A 17,093-nucleotide genomic window follows, 5' to 3' on the forward strand; every position below is an offset into this window, starting at 1 on the left:
TTTGTTAGACCCCGTACTACCAGTGACAAAAACATGGGGCAGTGCTCGAGTGTATATTTATTGCACTACATGAGTGAATTCGGCGTGTATCGTTTTAACAGTTTTCAACTTTCATCTTATACGAATTCATTTTATACATAGGCAACGAAGGTTGTTGGAATTTGTGAATACAACGGAATTTGTATGTACTATTTCCGAAACGAATTTTCTTCACAGCGTTGATTGATATTCATAGCTTCTTTTTGAAAAATATAAATTAAAAATATAGTTTGAAACTATACAGGGTACGTCTCCGAAAACAAAACAAAATGATTATCTCGAAAACCAAGCAGATCTTCAATAATTAAGTGGATTTTATTATGCACATCTTTTAGTTGAATAAAAATAATTTCTATATCTATAACTATTAGGCCTGCTTTTCAGTATTTGTCATCGTCATTCAAGTAGAAAGTGAACATGGCTCATTATTTTCAGGAAAGTTAAAAAATATTATTCAAAAATCGGAAAGTATGCTGGTAATCTGTATTAAATAAAATCATACCACTGCAAATCCACTGGGAAATAAAGTGGACGTGGGAGGCGCATTAGAAATAGAACTGTCGCGGTTAGAATAAAAATGCTAACAAAATTATTTGGAGTGAGTCAATACAATATTGGGCGAATTAATCTCATTCACGAACTTGATATAAGCTCAGTTCTACTTTTTACCATATAGTTTAACCGGGAGTAGAGATTTGATATCAATCGAGGATGCAGTTGATCCGATGTTAACAGAAATAATCGAAATTGGTAACCAATCAGATTAGATTAGGTGAGCGTAAAGGCGGAGAATCGACTTTGTTGACTCTTTGACCTATAAATATATTGTGTGAGTGTTTAGCAACGACTTCATCTGTGTACCAAACCTCTTCTGGTTTTAGCAGTGAATGTAAGTACCGCAGCCTTTGACGATGGACAGTGGTAATTCATAGGTCCTTGCTTGATGAAAGTATTTATTGATTCCAATTACTAACATGAGAAATGTATTCGATTATTTCTGCTCTGACTTTCGATACGCCGTTTAAAGGATCAAGATTGCTACAGGAAGAAGAAATACCACTGGGAATGTGTTATTAAATCAAACGAGAAAGATTTCGAAAAAATTTACTCATCGCATAACAAAGAATAACACCAATGTAAAGATTGATACCTTTAAACACACATCGTGGAACTAAGCATTGAATCATTCTCCAAAAAGTTTTATCTCCAAGCTTTTCGGTGACCTTCAATGAATGAATAATTCAAATCTCCATATTTAAAGCTTTCGTCTAATGAAACAGTGACATTATTTTCCGAAATCACTTCCGAACTTCTTTAAATACCTATATTGCTAGGTACCTCTATAGAGGTTTATTTATAATGATTAGCAAAATGTCTTTGTTACTCTATCGCTATTAGAAATTCCGTTCTCAATTCCTAGATTTATTCCAAGTAAGCTCCAGCAAAAATTTCTTCACTAACGTGTTAAGTTTCTAAGATCATGTTTTCCATAAGCTTTTTTTTTCAAAATAGTCTAATCTTCCAAATAATAGTTGCCGTTCTCAAAATACTCGTTTACCTATACAGAAACTTCTTCATCTCATGAAAATGTTTTTTCTGCAAGTGGAACTTTGAGATTAAGAAACAGGGCAAAGTTACAGATCTGGTGAATACTGAGAGCGGTGAACCAATTCGTGAATTGGTCGCAATCGCTTCTCCGACCAATTAAATTGTTTTTGGCTTTTTCGGAGAAGGTCCATTCTTTCCAATCGTCAATCTTGACTGTTTTTTCGTGTCAGGTATGTAGTGGTGTATCCAGGTTTCATCTACAATTATGAATCAAGGCGAAAAACCGGCTCGTTAGCTTAAGCCGCATCAATAAATATTTTCTCCAATCTCAAACAGAGGTCTAGTATCATTTGGTGAAGTATTACGATGACATCACTGGTTGTCACAGTTATTTTCCATCGCTCGTTGTCAAACAACGATTTCTGATTTTCTTAAACAACTCACTTAAACAAATGTTAAATAGAAATCGTCCAAAGCGTCTAAAATGGCTGAAATTAGAGTGAAATCTCTCAACAAGCGCAAGCGCAAATTTATTTCCCAACTTATATTCATAATTTTTGACTTCTTCAGTTTGAGATCAGAAACTTTTTAGACAACCCTCGTAATTATTATCACATTTAATGAATAATTTTGAGTTTTTTACTCCTATAAAAAAACGAGCAAATGATTCTGGAGCATTGAAAAGTATATAGGAAAACAACAATATTCTTTACCAAGTTTGAAACTTTGAAAAACATTTCAAGCACTGAAATAAACAAAATATGTAAAAAATCGTAAAATCCAACGAATGGTTACGATAGGATTGAGTAGAATTCTTAGGGAAATATGAAATTATTTCCAGTAAAAATTACGTTTTTTGTTATTAATAGATACTGTTTGTGCAACTCGCCACGGCCCTAACATTGAAATATGATTTTTGTTGTTGTTCCAATACGACAACCACTTTAAAGTCAAAGTTTGTATAATTAACAAGTAAAAATAATATTTCAACATCTGGAATGGCGCGAGGTTAAAAACGCACAAACATATCCGGGTCGAAGGACCAGATATGTTTTTAATTAAACTTCACTATTTTCATTGTAAATAGGTAACCGCTATCAGTTTTCATGTGCAGTTAAAAACGTTATTTTATTATTATGCAGAGTTTGCACGTAACAAGAAAATAATGATTCAAATCAATAGAATCCACATTTGAAATTTTCAATTTATATTGAAACAACGAGTAGTTTAAACGAAAGTACGATTTTTGGTCTATAAATAATCTCTCAATAATTCTATCCATCAATTCATGTTGATTATTTTAATTAGAATTAAACATTAATTTGCAATTCAAATTATCAAACGTATTAGTTTTTTTACTCAAAATTAATATGCCGACACCTCAACTATTTCTAACTAATCTCTGAAATGTGTAGGTTCAGTTTATTCAATTAATCACCTCTAATTCAGATCAGCACTACACCAACCTTTGCACGAACATTCCTGCTGAACATTGTAGGATGTAGTGCTGCAAATACACGATGGATCTAACGTTTGCGCCAACATTCACCTTTGGCGCAACCATTCAACTTTGGTGGAGCATGGGAGGAAGGCTGAACGCAGCACTGAAGAATAAATAAGTTTCTTAAAACGATTCGACTCATCCTATCTGAAGAAGACAATACAATTGTATACATACAAACATAGAAGAGTATGAAAAATCTATCTTAAATACTGTCGTAATTGTGTGTACTGTATAAACGTATTTGAATAAAATTCAAAAATTAAATTTACCTAACGAAATAAAAACGTGGCAAAATGTGATGATCATTATACAACAGATATAAATTCTTTTAAAATAAACTGGATGATTCGGGCAACTTTTGTTTTTCATACATACATACAAACGTATCATTCACACGCAAGAGGAAAAGAAGTGTGTGTAGTTGTTGTTCTTGTTGGGTACTTCTTTTACGCGAACAAAAAAAAACTGACTTTCCATGACTAAAGTTCCAATGCCAACGTTGGAAGCAAAACTTTCGTCGAATGGCCACTCCATGAGCATCCATTCACGTCAGCGTTCAAAGTGTCAAGCATTGCAAGTATCGTCTTAATACGAATAATTCCAGTCCATTACAATAATTGCAGGAATAATTATAATATAATTTTCACATAAATACGTACATTTGAACCTTCATATTGAAAATTTCACATTAGATACATATATCATATATTTGAGATAACCTTTACTTAGATACCTTTATTCCCAAATAAAATTAATTAATCTCGTTTTGACTACGAAAAAATATTCTTTTCTCAATTAACATTAACTAAAAGCATGCAATGACGCTTTTTCATGCCTGAGTATCATTCGAAATATCCGTTAATAAATTTTTATTTAATTTTTAAAAACCATCAACATTTTTTTAGGTATAGTAAACTAGTATGAAGATACAGATCCATTCAAGGAGTACTGAAGATGGATGATTCGGAAAGCGTTAATAACGAAACGGACTGATAATTGTTATGTAGAATGCGAATGCGAATAGAACCTATTCCTTGAACAGTAATCCTGTTCGTACTGTGGTCAGAATTATCCTGTTGATTAATACAGAATAATCCTTAATTTTTCTGTATGTAAAAAAGCGGAAATATTCATTTCACTGACGTGAAAGAAGAGAATACTTAAAAAACAAACAATTTAATCCTTCAATTGCCAATTGATTTTTTTCGTATTGCTAATATTAAGTTTTGTTGTAACTTATCTAATATGTTTTTAATAGCTGAAATTCAGTAGACGATACTTGGAATTTAAAAAATTGCGAACGTTTTGGAAAAAAATTCTCAAATATCAAATTATTTTTTCTTGCCAAGGAACTGAACATAAACAAAAAATAAGCAACAATTAGTAATAATAAGTTTAAAATAAGAAATAATTCGCTGAGTAGAAAAAATAATAACGATTTCTGCAATAATATTAATAAATTTACAAAGTAAGGAAAGCTAGGAAATGCGTCAGAGAGGGATGATAAAGCTAGTTAAATGATCAAATATATAGATAAAAAGGAAATAAATGAATCAACCAAAAAAATTTTTAAAACTATATAATAAGCATACCAGCAAAAATAATGACTAGAATAATTGAGAAAAGAATAAGAAATAAGATTGAAGAGACTTTAGATGTGGAAGAAGCACAAAGGACTTCACAATTGGACCGACAAGTGAGGAATTGATAAATAAAAATAAGGTGATTCATCATGTTTTATAGATTTCAAGAAAGCCTTTGATCAAATGAAAAGAGAATATACTTAAGATGATTATTATGATAATGAAATACAAGCTAACAATAATAATAGATAAAACAATGAAAAGAGCATGGAGTCAGATCTAAAAATTTTACAAAGAAGCTTGGAGTATGGAATCAACATATATATAACGGAATTCGCATATGATATGGTATTGGTAGCTAGATCGAAAGAAGATCTACGCACAATATGGAAATATTAAATAAAGGAATGAATAAAACTCATATGAAATTAAAAGCTTGATAAAATCAAGAGAAGATAAAGTACATTGTAAAAGGAATGATAAGCTAGAGCAGGAAATAAATGAAATAATATTAAAAGTAGATACAATATTTAAAAGGATGCAAGCATCATTCTTTAGAAAGTAAACGAAGTATCAAAAAAAACTTGCGGGATATGGACATTAAATCAAAATCATGTAGACCGTATAAAAGCAATGGAAATGATATCCATTAGAAAAATATATAAGTACTTAGAGGAATACTAAAGATACAAACAGGTACAAATAAGATTGAGCACTATTGAGGTGGTTTGGACATATATGCCGGATGTTTGAAAACAGAATACCAAAAAAAAAAACATTCGAACCCAGAATAGCGGGTAAACGTTACAGAGGAGAAAATCATGGATTGAAAATCTGAGATAAAGGGAATGAAATGGGGGAAAACAAAAGAGCAAACGAAAGGTGTAAAGACATGACCCCCAAAGAAATAGCCATACACTTCACGGTGAGATGGCTTAGGATTAAATAACAAATTGACATGTAATAATACAAGTAACTGGATTACAAACTATCTTTACACATACAAGAGACCATAACTAAGAAGACTAAACATAACGCATTCATGTAGGAAAATTTCAATTTTCATAATTAATGGCTGTTAAAGAGGAGGGTTAAAGCTTCTTCATTTTTTAATCGTTCTTTGGTTAGGTATAAAGTTTGGGTAGTATGATGAAAGTGTGAAAACTTCTAAGCAGGACATGAAAATAAAAAATTTTCGAAAATAATCATCAAAACGTAATTTATATATATAAAAATATTCAGCTGGCTTTGTGGACCTCAACTCAACAGACAAAATGCACTTCACCTAGTCCTCTGAAATAGTATTTGAAAAATTCTCAATTTTTCTCGAATGATTAATCCCCTGAAAATAATTTACGATCTGTTATTCCATTGCTTGCCAACAATGAGAAACTTTATTACTATAAGGCAACTAAACAAATATTATTCTGGAGGCTGAACTAATTTAATTTTGCATTTTAATCAAGATATTAGGTGAAAATAATCAAACTCTAAACGTTTCTCAGTAAGTTATTATCTACAGTAAATCGAATTGGCAAACCAGTTTGATAAAATATTATGCAGCGTATCCCTTGAAGTTCTTTCTCCATCACAATAGGGATACATTAAAGCGTAACCGATTAAAGCATACCTCTTCCGTTACACATTATACCTCGGTTTTAACGTGTCAATTAACCATCGTATTAAAATTCCTCTTAAAACTATCATTGGACCACACACAGTGCACAAAATTTGAGGAATTTCTTTTTCGGTTTACCTTGTAACGAAATCTTAAAAAGTCCGAGAGAATGTTAATTATCCACATCACTTAATATATTACACTCACTTGAAAAAAGGAGGTGACAATTTCCGCGCGAGTGTCGTACATTAATTCGCGATAATCGCGCTAAAATAAAACATAAAACAAACACTTACGCGATTCGAAACCGAACTGTCAAAAATTGAAAAGTGCGACTAGTAGGTTTCTATCGGTCTACAGACGGTTTGCACAGTGAACCTAAACGCGGATTGGTTGAATGGATTGTAATAGTACTGGCAGGCTGTCAGCGTTTCAGACATCACTATACGGAGCGCACGCACGGTCTTCATCCCTCCTTCTCTAACATTAACGTGATTGAATGTTTATCTTTATCTAGCGCTCACGCGGTCCAATGTTAGTTGTCATGCCGACTGTTATTCAAAGCCTCCTACCCTTATTTTCTAACGCTGGCATCATAATTCGTAAAACATTTACCTACCTATACGGTCAGCGCGTAGGTACACTGATAGAAATCTTTTATTAAGCAACGTTGTGTGTGTGTTTCTCGTTATATCCTTACATTTCATTATGATGTATAGCCGCTCGTGAAGAATTTGGAACAAAAAAACTATTTTTGTTATGGCCTGGAATAAATTTAAAAAAATTTCAACCTTACCATAACGAATGCATAATTTGTATCTACTGTTTTGGTATTATTCAACTATCATGCAAATTATATTGAGACAGGATAAATCTAAAATATAATGTGCGAAATGCAAAATCATCTATTGAACTATTGTATCCAAAATAAATTATGTACAACCAAGTTATTGTCTACTGAGACCGAATTTCATTGCGAAACCGTTAATTTAAATTTGTGTTTTTGTTTTATCAGTAAATATTTGAATGTATAATAGATATACTAATAATTTGAATATTATCGTTCCCTAATAAGCAGTTATTTTTTGCTAGTGTTTTAAAAATTTCATATTAGAATTCCCATTTACTTCCTTGAATATTTTAACGAAAGTACATGTATTTTATTTCATAGAAAAACATGTGATTTTCTACTTATCGCTACATTCATAATTTTTCAATTGTTTGTTAATTATAGGCTTTATATTAGCTTCTCCCGTATTATATATTTTATATTTGTAACTGAGTTTTAACTCTATTTTCCTCCTTCTAAACATCGGATAAATTTGTAATAAAATAAAAAGTTACAGAGGATCGCTTTCAATACAATCATTTTATGAAGTCTCACCATTAGCATTGCAAGAAAACCTAGAATAAAATACTTACAACAAAGTCTTTGAATTTTTACTATTATCAACGATTAGATAATCCAAAATTCTGCACTTGACAGAGCCATATGACAATACAATAATTTCATGCATCTGTATAATTATTGCAAGTCTTATGCCATTGCATCATGGTTACCACTAATCAAAGTTAAATGAGTAATAGTACCTAGCCCCATATTATATTAAATATTTGTTTACAGTTTAAAAATGAAAATAACAAAGGAAAGTAAAATAAACAAGAAAAAAGAGGTCAGTGAATCACTGGCAATAAATATATAGGCTGCTACCTTGCTTTTGGGGTCTGATGGACAGACAAGAGCATCCAGGCGATGGTGGACCAGGTCCTGGCTATATTGAATAAGGGTAAACATGAGTTTACCCTTATTTTGAAAAACATACGGAAATTAGTTGAGAATGAAAGAAGAGCACCTAAGAAGATAAATAAGAAATCTTTGGCGAGTAGATCAGAAATTCATGACTCCCTAGAATTGCAACGTGAACGCAATAAAATTGTTACAAGTGCGGGATCTTGCAAGTAACAATTAGATTTACTTTAACTTGATTTTATATGGTTGTTATATATTGACTCAATTTTTGAGCAACCATATATTTCAATAAACACAAACAAGTATTATTGTTGAATCACTCAAGGAAGTAGAAAGTCTTACTTATATTAGAGAATGCATTAAATTTAACAAAGTGTCCAGTGTGTGAGTATTGAGTGTGGAAAGAAAGTTTATAAAGCGCAAAGTTTGCATCAACACTGTTTATTACCATTATATCAACAGTCATATTTACAACGCGCTTTTCAATAACCAAGTTATGGTCTTTAGTCATCGTAGTGATTTAGTGGAGTGAAAGATGGAGTGATAGGTTAGGGTGGATGAAGTACTACAGGTTTTTATATTTCCTAGAAACATGAATTCTGTATTTAATTTTTTTACTAAGGATTCCTTGACTTAATCATCATCAATGCTACATAAATCTATTGTTGTTTTCATGTTGTCGAACCATCTGTGTGACTTACTTTTAAAATATTCGAATCAAGTACAATTCTCATTATTGAATTATTTAATGAGGGAGCGAGTACCTACAATATGGATAACTTACATATCTTATTCGAGCACTTGTGTCGCCTGCGAGGAGAAATCAATCTTAAACTACTCCTTGTACCTCATTATCTGTGGTGGACGGCTTGCCAAGCAAAGGCTGGACTGCACGTTGGGATGACAATATTTACTAATAGCACAATGGGTCCTGGAATGTTAATGCAGCAACAAATGAGCGTCTAAGTGCTCAATGAATATCTACAATTTTGTTGTAAACTCGACTGTCTAGATCGTGTTCATCTCAAGTTACCCTAACCTTGCATGTTGATCTTGTCTCTTCGACAATGTATCCTGTGGCTGGATATATTGTGTGATGCCATTTCATCGACTAGCGTTTTGAATCTTGATACAACGTGCGTACAATTTGCAAAATTTCAACTTTGCAGAAAGGATTTAACGCAGAAATGGTCTAAGCACATTTGGCAATTCCGATGCAAAAGCTGAAATTGTTAATTGCCGGTTTTCACGAATCTTCCGCTTAAGGCGTTAACGACATCATCATCGTCACAGACAGCCGTCCTGAGAAGATTTCACCTACTTATTACGTATTTTGCTGCTATTCATATCATTTGAGTGATGTATTTTACTTATTTGTCCTTGAATTTCTGTCGCTGAAACATTTGTACTGTCAAAAAACAAATCACGGACTTTTTTTGTAATGTGCGGACTGACCCATTGTTTTAAACGTTTTTAAGTACTTAGTCAACTTTTTTATTAAAAGCAAAAGCAATTTTCATCAGCATATTGTCTTAAAAAACTTAAATATGAATAAAAGTCCTATGGCGAAACGTAATCGTTTACTTATAAAAAATAAAAAAAAAATTAGCAACGTTTTTCTAATTGAATTGAATATTAATATGTTTTTATACATCGAGTTTTTTTATTTATTTACTTTATCTTTAGAATGAACTAAGCTGATCTCCACCTATTTCAATTATGGTTATCGTTCTTTTTAATACGATACGCTTTTAATGATTTAAGCACGAATCTTCCTTCAGAAAGTCCTGAAATGCTCTGTGTTCAATTATTTATATGCGGGCTAAATGAAATATTTTAATTTTTAGTGGCGGTAATTGTAAATTACACCACTGTTCTATTTATTTATTTCTAAAATTTATATGAAGAACTAATGGGAAACAATTCCTATGGACTAGACTGGCCATAATTTAAATTAATCCCTTAATAACGGATTAGTAGCATATTTTGGGCCCTGAAAAAGCACCAAAGAAATACGCAGTCATTTTTGAGCGCTAAAAGAATTATATATTGAGAATTATTAAAGTTTTTTTTTGACAAAAAGTTTCACTAATAGATTTCTTGTACCTCAAAATTAAGCTTAAATGAAAATGAAAAGAGGTCACTGTGACACCTGGGAAAAGTGTAGAAGTTTCAGACTGATACTGAAAACGAGTACATAAATGCTCTTTTAACTACAAAGAAGGCCGCAACACTTGAAGAGAAGAGAAAGAAAGAAAATCAACCAGCAAACAGTTAATCAGAAGACGAATCAGTTGTATATTCTTTACACGACAGTAATGCTGAGTTGGTGCTGTCACACACATATGAAGATGTTAGCAAATTATAATATTTCAATCGGTTATTTTTTACTTATTATTGTGTTTGGAAAAACCCAAGAAAATTCTTATTTTATGTTTCTAAAGTTGTAGAACCTGATAACGAGGGATACATTTAGTTTTTTTTTTCACGAAAAAATCGAGGAAACTGATTTATCCCAACTAAAGATGGATAATGAAGTTGGAAGAGCGAATTGAAGCATCGGAATCTGCTAGGTTCTTGGGCTTCGTTATATTTATCAATTATTCACACCGTTTATTGAATCTCTTTCTTCTTACTAGATGAGCGTTATATTTTAGAATATATGTTATCTGATTTATCCTCGTGAAAGGTTTTTACACGGTCTACTGTAATTTCTTTTACTTATTATGTATTTCAAACCGTTCCTATTCACACCCACATGTTTTAAATACACACATATTCACCCCTACTGTAAGTTAATTGGGAACAGTAACATTTTATTTTTTTTTTCATAATCTACAGCTTAAAACCAAAGAACCAGTAAATATATAATAAAGGGGATGTACACTTAAATTGGTGTATTTTTCAATCAATTTTTAAACAAAATATATTACTTAAGACAGAAAAAAGTGTTCCTATTCACCACATTTTGCGTTTTTAAAAAATATTCTAGTATATAATACATAGGTGGGTAATTAATGTACCTCTACACTTTCACCAAATTAATTTTTACGATCCCAAGATCAAAACATGATTGGTAATGATTTCCTTTTGCTTATTTGCTAATTGAATTACGATTTTACATTTGGGTGTGGTTAAAATGGTTTACATCCTCTTGGAGATTCGATTTTGGTAACGATTTCATTTATATTTTAATTGTGTTACAAATGTTATTATTATTGTTTCATACTGTAATACGTGGAAGCTTAAAACTTAATTTATTGGCTGGAATCAAAATTTACAATAGTCAATACTTTTTAACAAAAGCAAGCAAATAATAAAGGAATGATGAATATTCAAAGTGAATTAACAAACTATCTAGTTAAAATAAATTATTATGCCTTTTTAAGAAATTGGAATATATTTCTACTTTTATTGGGGATATTTTCTGCATCTAAATATATTTATGACACTTATTTAAAAAAAACACACATTCAAAAGTAGTACGAAAGAAATCAAATAAAATAATTGAAACAGTTGATATTAATGTAAATTATAATGAAGTAACTTGTTAACATTAACGGTAAAATTACAATTGGAATTAATTGAAATACAGGATGTTTCTAAATTCATGCGAGATATCACCCTTAAAAGGTGGTTACTTGAAATTCTGTAACTTCCATGCACTCGCAAAGGGCTAAGTACATATCTTTACTGTTTTCCACTCAACTTATTAAAAACATTATAAATTATGATGTCTATTTTTTTCTCTGCAGCTATTGGTTTTGGGATAACAATTTGAGAATAAAAAATATTTTTAAGTGAAACCGAAATTTCAAGTTATAATTTTATTTCATAAAACTTCTTCTTGAAAATAAGAGGAATATTGATAAAATACCCTTAGATAGTCCTTTGCGATTGCACGAAAATGACAGAGCTTCAAGTTTCTAGCTTTACTGAAATTTTAGAAAAAACAAAATAAAAACTCAGTCTTAGTACCACGAGCAATCAACTCCTGAATTTTGTCGCATGAATTTCGAAACTCCATGTATATACAGGACCAACAACAGATACATTTTTGAATGACAGAAATTAACACTCATTTTGACGGTGAATCCATGTCGTACTTCATTCTGTTTTTCCAGCAATGTTATGTGATATTTTTTTTATTTTGCGAATGTCTACTATATGCTAAACTAAGTCAAAAAAACAAGTTGTTGGAAAATCATCAACATCATTTATTTATTTCTGAATTACAGAGCTACTAAATTTAATAGAAGTATTTTTTCCTTTCTCATTGGATCTTTCTAGTTTTCTACACAAAATTCAAGTATTTCAAATTTTCATTTGGTTAGGAAAAGTTATTTGCGATTCAAATGGTTTGTGACATTAATTCGTATAATTGTTTATACATTAATTTTGAAGTTTGGTATAGAGATTCGAAACAACTAATTTCCTAAAACTAGAATCAAATTAGAAATCAGTCTTTAACCAAGCAAGACTCTCAAAAAATGTAAATAGAGAATTTACATATCACATATCCGCAGACACAGTATATATGTAGATTTATTTTCAACTTGTTCTAAATTTTTACCAAAAGGTTATTTATAAACGTGTGAATATTTTATTACGAATAAATTGTATAAAACTATTTCTATGGCTTTATTTTATCCCAATTTAAGTACTAGTATTCCCATCAAAACTGTTTTTATATGCTAATTATAATAAACTAAACAAAAAAAATCGTTTACCAAACAATTATCACTTTATCGTACTTTAAAACCTTAATTGTCAGTAATAACTTCCAATAATTTTATTGTTCGGTGGCTATTGGACCATAAAATATAAACCTAAGCGGTGTTTTAGCCCGTGCGGATTAATGTGGACCACACAGACTTGAGTAATTTTACTTGTCCCAGCTCGCGATCACGACAAATTATAGTAAACTACTCTACACAACTCAAGTCGGTATTTACAATCCCACGATTTGCGTAATTGCGACCGATTCCGACAACTCAATTTATAGAGAAACTCGTCTCCAAATTTTTTGTTTCCCTGGAATTAGATAGAAGAAACATTCGACAAAGATATCACAGAATCAATAGAATCAATTTGAAAAATTTTTTTCTTGTTCTTTTTTCCTATAATTTGCTCTAAAGTGGTACCGGCATTTTCGATAAAAAAACCCGTTTGTTTATTATATGAACATGTTTTACATTGTTGGAGGGAGACAACAAAAGGATCGCGCAGAATGAAAAACAAACAGATTGATCAAAATATTATTAAATTCAATTTCTTGAAATTACTTTAATACTTTCATTGAAGTACAAAGGAGAAGGACAAAAATTTATCTAACGCATATTGATTCTGGATTGTTTGAGGGTTATGGAAAGGGTGCATCGTAACCAATCTTAAGATCAAATTAACCACAAAAACAGTTTTACCAATTACTTCAATTCTTCAACAGAAAACAAATGCTCAAAAAGTTAGTTACATCTAGTAGTATCCCGGGTTTATATGTAGATAAAAGTTATATTCCTTTCCAGAATTTCTGTTTCTTTTCAGTCTGTTTCTTATGATGTTCCCTTTTATAAGACATGTTCTATGAAGTTGTGCGAATTTGGTAGTTAAAAATAAAGCTCCACCCTTAACATTGAATAATAATAATAATACTTTTGTTTAGAAAAGATTGGAATAGATTAGAGAAGTGGCGATCAGGCTTCGTCAACACTTTGACCAAAAAGATTTATTGTGCTACCTCGCAGTGTTTACCATACTAGCTGTCTCAATAAACCTCACTACCTTCCAGAGTGTTGCGTCCATTAGTTTCGGTTTTAAATAACACTAGCTAACGTCTCGCAGCTTCCTATCGACACTTTCTCAATTGCAATAAGGTGTTTAACTGTTCCAATGACTTCTTGGCAGAAGCTATAGATATCATCTGGAACTTTCGCCACGGTCTTCATTGTCTCCTGAATACGCCTGTAATTTTCGCTCAACTAATTTATTGAGTGAGCCGAGTCGACTAGGAGAGGAATAACTTCCCTCTCTGCACCCTTCTATACATTCCTTAATATTCTGAGTGACTCTCGCATGCTTCTAAATATTAAAAAATGTAGTTTTCCTGGATACAACATCATATATTCATCACATATTTTTCTTCTCTCGAAGTTGAGAAATTTTTCCGTTCAATTATGTACTACAATCTCAGCATAGCATAAATGATACGTACAATTGAAAATATTGTGAACAGTAGATCAACCCTTCCATTATAGTCATGTTTTACCTAATTTATCATATTACTAGTAGCTTCCAGTCAACTGACTTAGTTACCTACAGAAAGCCATATACCAGTCTCATTTATTTATTGAATACTTTCATATTTTACTTAGATCTAATTGATTCGATTCACAAATTACTAACATACTGAAAAATGTTTTCTTCGAAACGTATTTTTCTGTCTACTTTAGTACAGCATTTTCCTTGTTTCCAAGCTTGCTCCGTACGACATTCAAATAAATACGCTAAAACATTCGAGGTTATATTTCATGTTACAATTTAACTGACAACATCGAATAGATAACGGCAAATATTATTTTTGAATTATTAATCGATCAGTTTAGTGAATGAAACTAAAGATAGTATATTGTTCTGTTATCTATTCTTTACAGGATGTTCCGAGTACCGTGAATTAGAGCGATAGCTGGTAGATAATATATGAATTAATTATCTTTTTTCATAGTTTGTTATGGAAAGTGGAAAGTGGAATCAAATTTTATCACATAACTGAGAACGAAGTCGGTGCTAAATGTTTGTGTAATTTCGCCTTAGGGAGGTTATCCATAATTAGAGGATCCTTTGGGCGTAGCTGGCCTAAAGGCAAAGCTTTACCACTGGGTCGGTCTTTATTCCAAAAAGTTTGCACTCCGGATCAGCGGTCTTCCTATATTCCTTAATCTTTCCTTAACCGATTTTCGCTGTAGTCTTTCATCGACATTGTTTATGTGACCTCAGCTATATGATGCTGGGTGCCAGGATACTTTCTTTTTTAGGTGTTCCTTAATACGCCGCTAAGGAATTACCTTTGCAAATTCCGAGACTATCATCGGTTGAGTGGCTCCAAGTCTGGCCAGGTTTTCATCAATTTCATGTCTCGTCCAAGCCATACGAAAATTCTTATCCCTCCCTATGTAACACACATAACAAATTTAATTGTTTACTAAAGAAACTTGATTAAAATAGGTTTTAGAAAGAAATCACTAGGAAATTGTTAACGAAACACAGTAAGCAAATTTTCAAAACATGTAATGAAAATTTACAAATTCGTAATTTTAATAAAGATAATAATTTAATATTCCAAATTTAGAGAGATTTTATGTGAGGTTGCAATTTGGTGAGCCTAAGTCCAAGCCTCCCCGTTCTGTTATATCAACACGATTTCTTTTTTTTTACCAGTAAATCATTTACAGCACTAAATTCACATTCAGCTAAATATGAAGATGGAAACGTTTACTTGTACACTTGGTTAAATTTCGGTATTGGCTGTTTCCTCACAAAGCCACGCCATCGCTTATGAAGTTTTAATTGACTCATCATTGTGCATTTCTGCGTCTTCCTTTTTATACATATTTGATATATCAGACAAATCCACTTATATTTTCTTTTTTTGCTAGGCATTATCGGACCACAGATTCTTTCCGAGTCCGCTTACATTCTTTATTAATTTAATTTCTTCGATTCAGATATGAACAACTGCGTTGTTTAGCGAAATTTTGAAGCGTCGAGGGGTCCGCTCGGAAGCCGCATTGAAGTTGAATTGACGATGCCAAAAATTCCAGTTGATATTATGGTCTCCTTAAACGAATTCATAATATTTATTGATACAATCATTGGAGAATTTACTTTTTTCTTTCAATTCAAGAAAACTGGGCTGCGGTGAAATTGACTAACTCGGTTTGCATAACAAACTTCCAACTAATAGAAGAAGCAAAAATGAACTTATCATAGAAACTATTTACATGTAATATTTAACCACAGAAACAATCGACTAGCTTTAATAAATTTCTTCTGTCGATTATATTTTTCATACCCTACATCAGATTGTATGCGAAACATAAGAAAACTGTATTAGGAAATTATTAAAGATAACTTTCAAGTATGTGACATCCCGTATAAACTATTTTTTTCATAACATTGTAGCCACGTGGTAGCCGCAATAACAGCTATTACAATTGAATATAAATCATCTATAAGTAAATGTCTCTACATCTAAAGTTTAAAAAGTGTTATACCTCCATTTTTTTTAAAGTATTGTATGAGAAATATCAATGGTGTACTAATACGAATCTTTTATAACAATCGAGCATAAATCAATCCCTAACTATCGAAGGTATTTATTCTAACCCCAACGAACCCTATATAAAAGGGTATAAATTTGTTTTGTATAGTAAAACCACCAGCTCTTTTGTTAACTAGCGAAAACAGAATTTGTAGTTATTCCCAACTAAAATGATTGGATAAAATAAAATTTCAAACGGAAATGTTTGATATAACTACACACTTGATTTCTGGTGACGTAGCATTTTTATTATTGAAAAATGATCATAAATCTTTGAAAATATTTAAAAACACTTTCAAACTCCTCAACTGATAACTTTTGTTCTGAATTTAAAATTTAAAAATAATGTCGTTCTCTAACTCATTTCTCATTCTTCACAAACATTATAAAAACGAAGCATACGGTAATGTTTGATTACACTTTCTTTATGCTAATACATACTTCCCTTCTATGAAGCCATGACCAATTTTTTTTCAAAAAGTGTACATTAATTTATACTGATTGAATTTACATATGTTTTAGTGTTATTTTTAGGGTATACAATGATCATGATAAGTATTTGGCAAAGTATAACATCTGAAGAATTTTACACACAGCTACGAGAAAGTTGCAAATGATGAATTCCAAAAAGAAAAGTACTGACAATATTTAAAGAAATCATCGAGCAGAAAAAGTATGTGGAGGTAATGAATAAAGAAAAAACGATTTCGGAAGATAACAAAAGAAACTAGAAT

The 17,093-nt window shown here is 31.4% G+C and overlaps 1 protein-coding gene across 4 annotated transcripts in view; it reads right to left on the reverse strand.

Moving 5' to 3' along the window:
• The window catches only part of LOC130896290 (homeotic protein antennapedia-like), a 414,695-nt gene that overhangs the window by 87,513 nt on the left and 310,089 nt on the right, over positions 1 to 17,093 (reverse strand). Inside the window, exon 1 of one of the 4 annotated variants that reach the window (XM_057804284.1) lies at positions 6,431 to 6,695. The exons of 2 other annotated variants lie outside the window; for them this stretch is intronic. The gene's annotated coding sequence lies outside the window, so the exon portion shown is untranslated. Of the gene's footprint in view, positions 1 to 6,304; positions 6,696 to 17,093 lie in introns of those variants that run through there. One more of the 4 variants, XM_057804285.1, reaches the window with a different exon arrangement.

Source organism: Diorhabda carinulata, chromosome 7 (genome assembly GCF_026250575.1).
Source record: "Diorhabda carinulata isolate Delta chromosome 7, icDioCari1.1, whole genome shotgun sequence".
Taxonomy (NCBI): Eukaryota; Metazoa; Arthropoda; class Insecta; order Coleoptera; family Chrysomelidae; genus Diorhabda; species Diorhabda carinulata.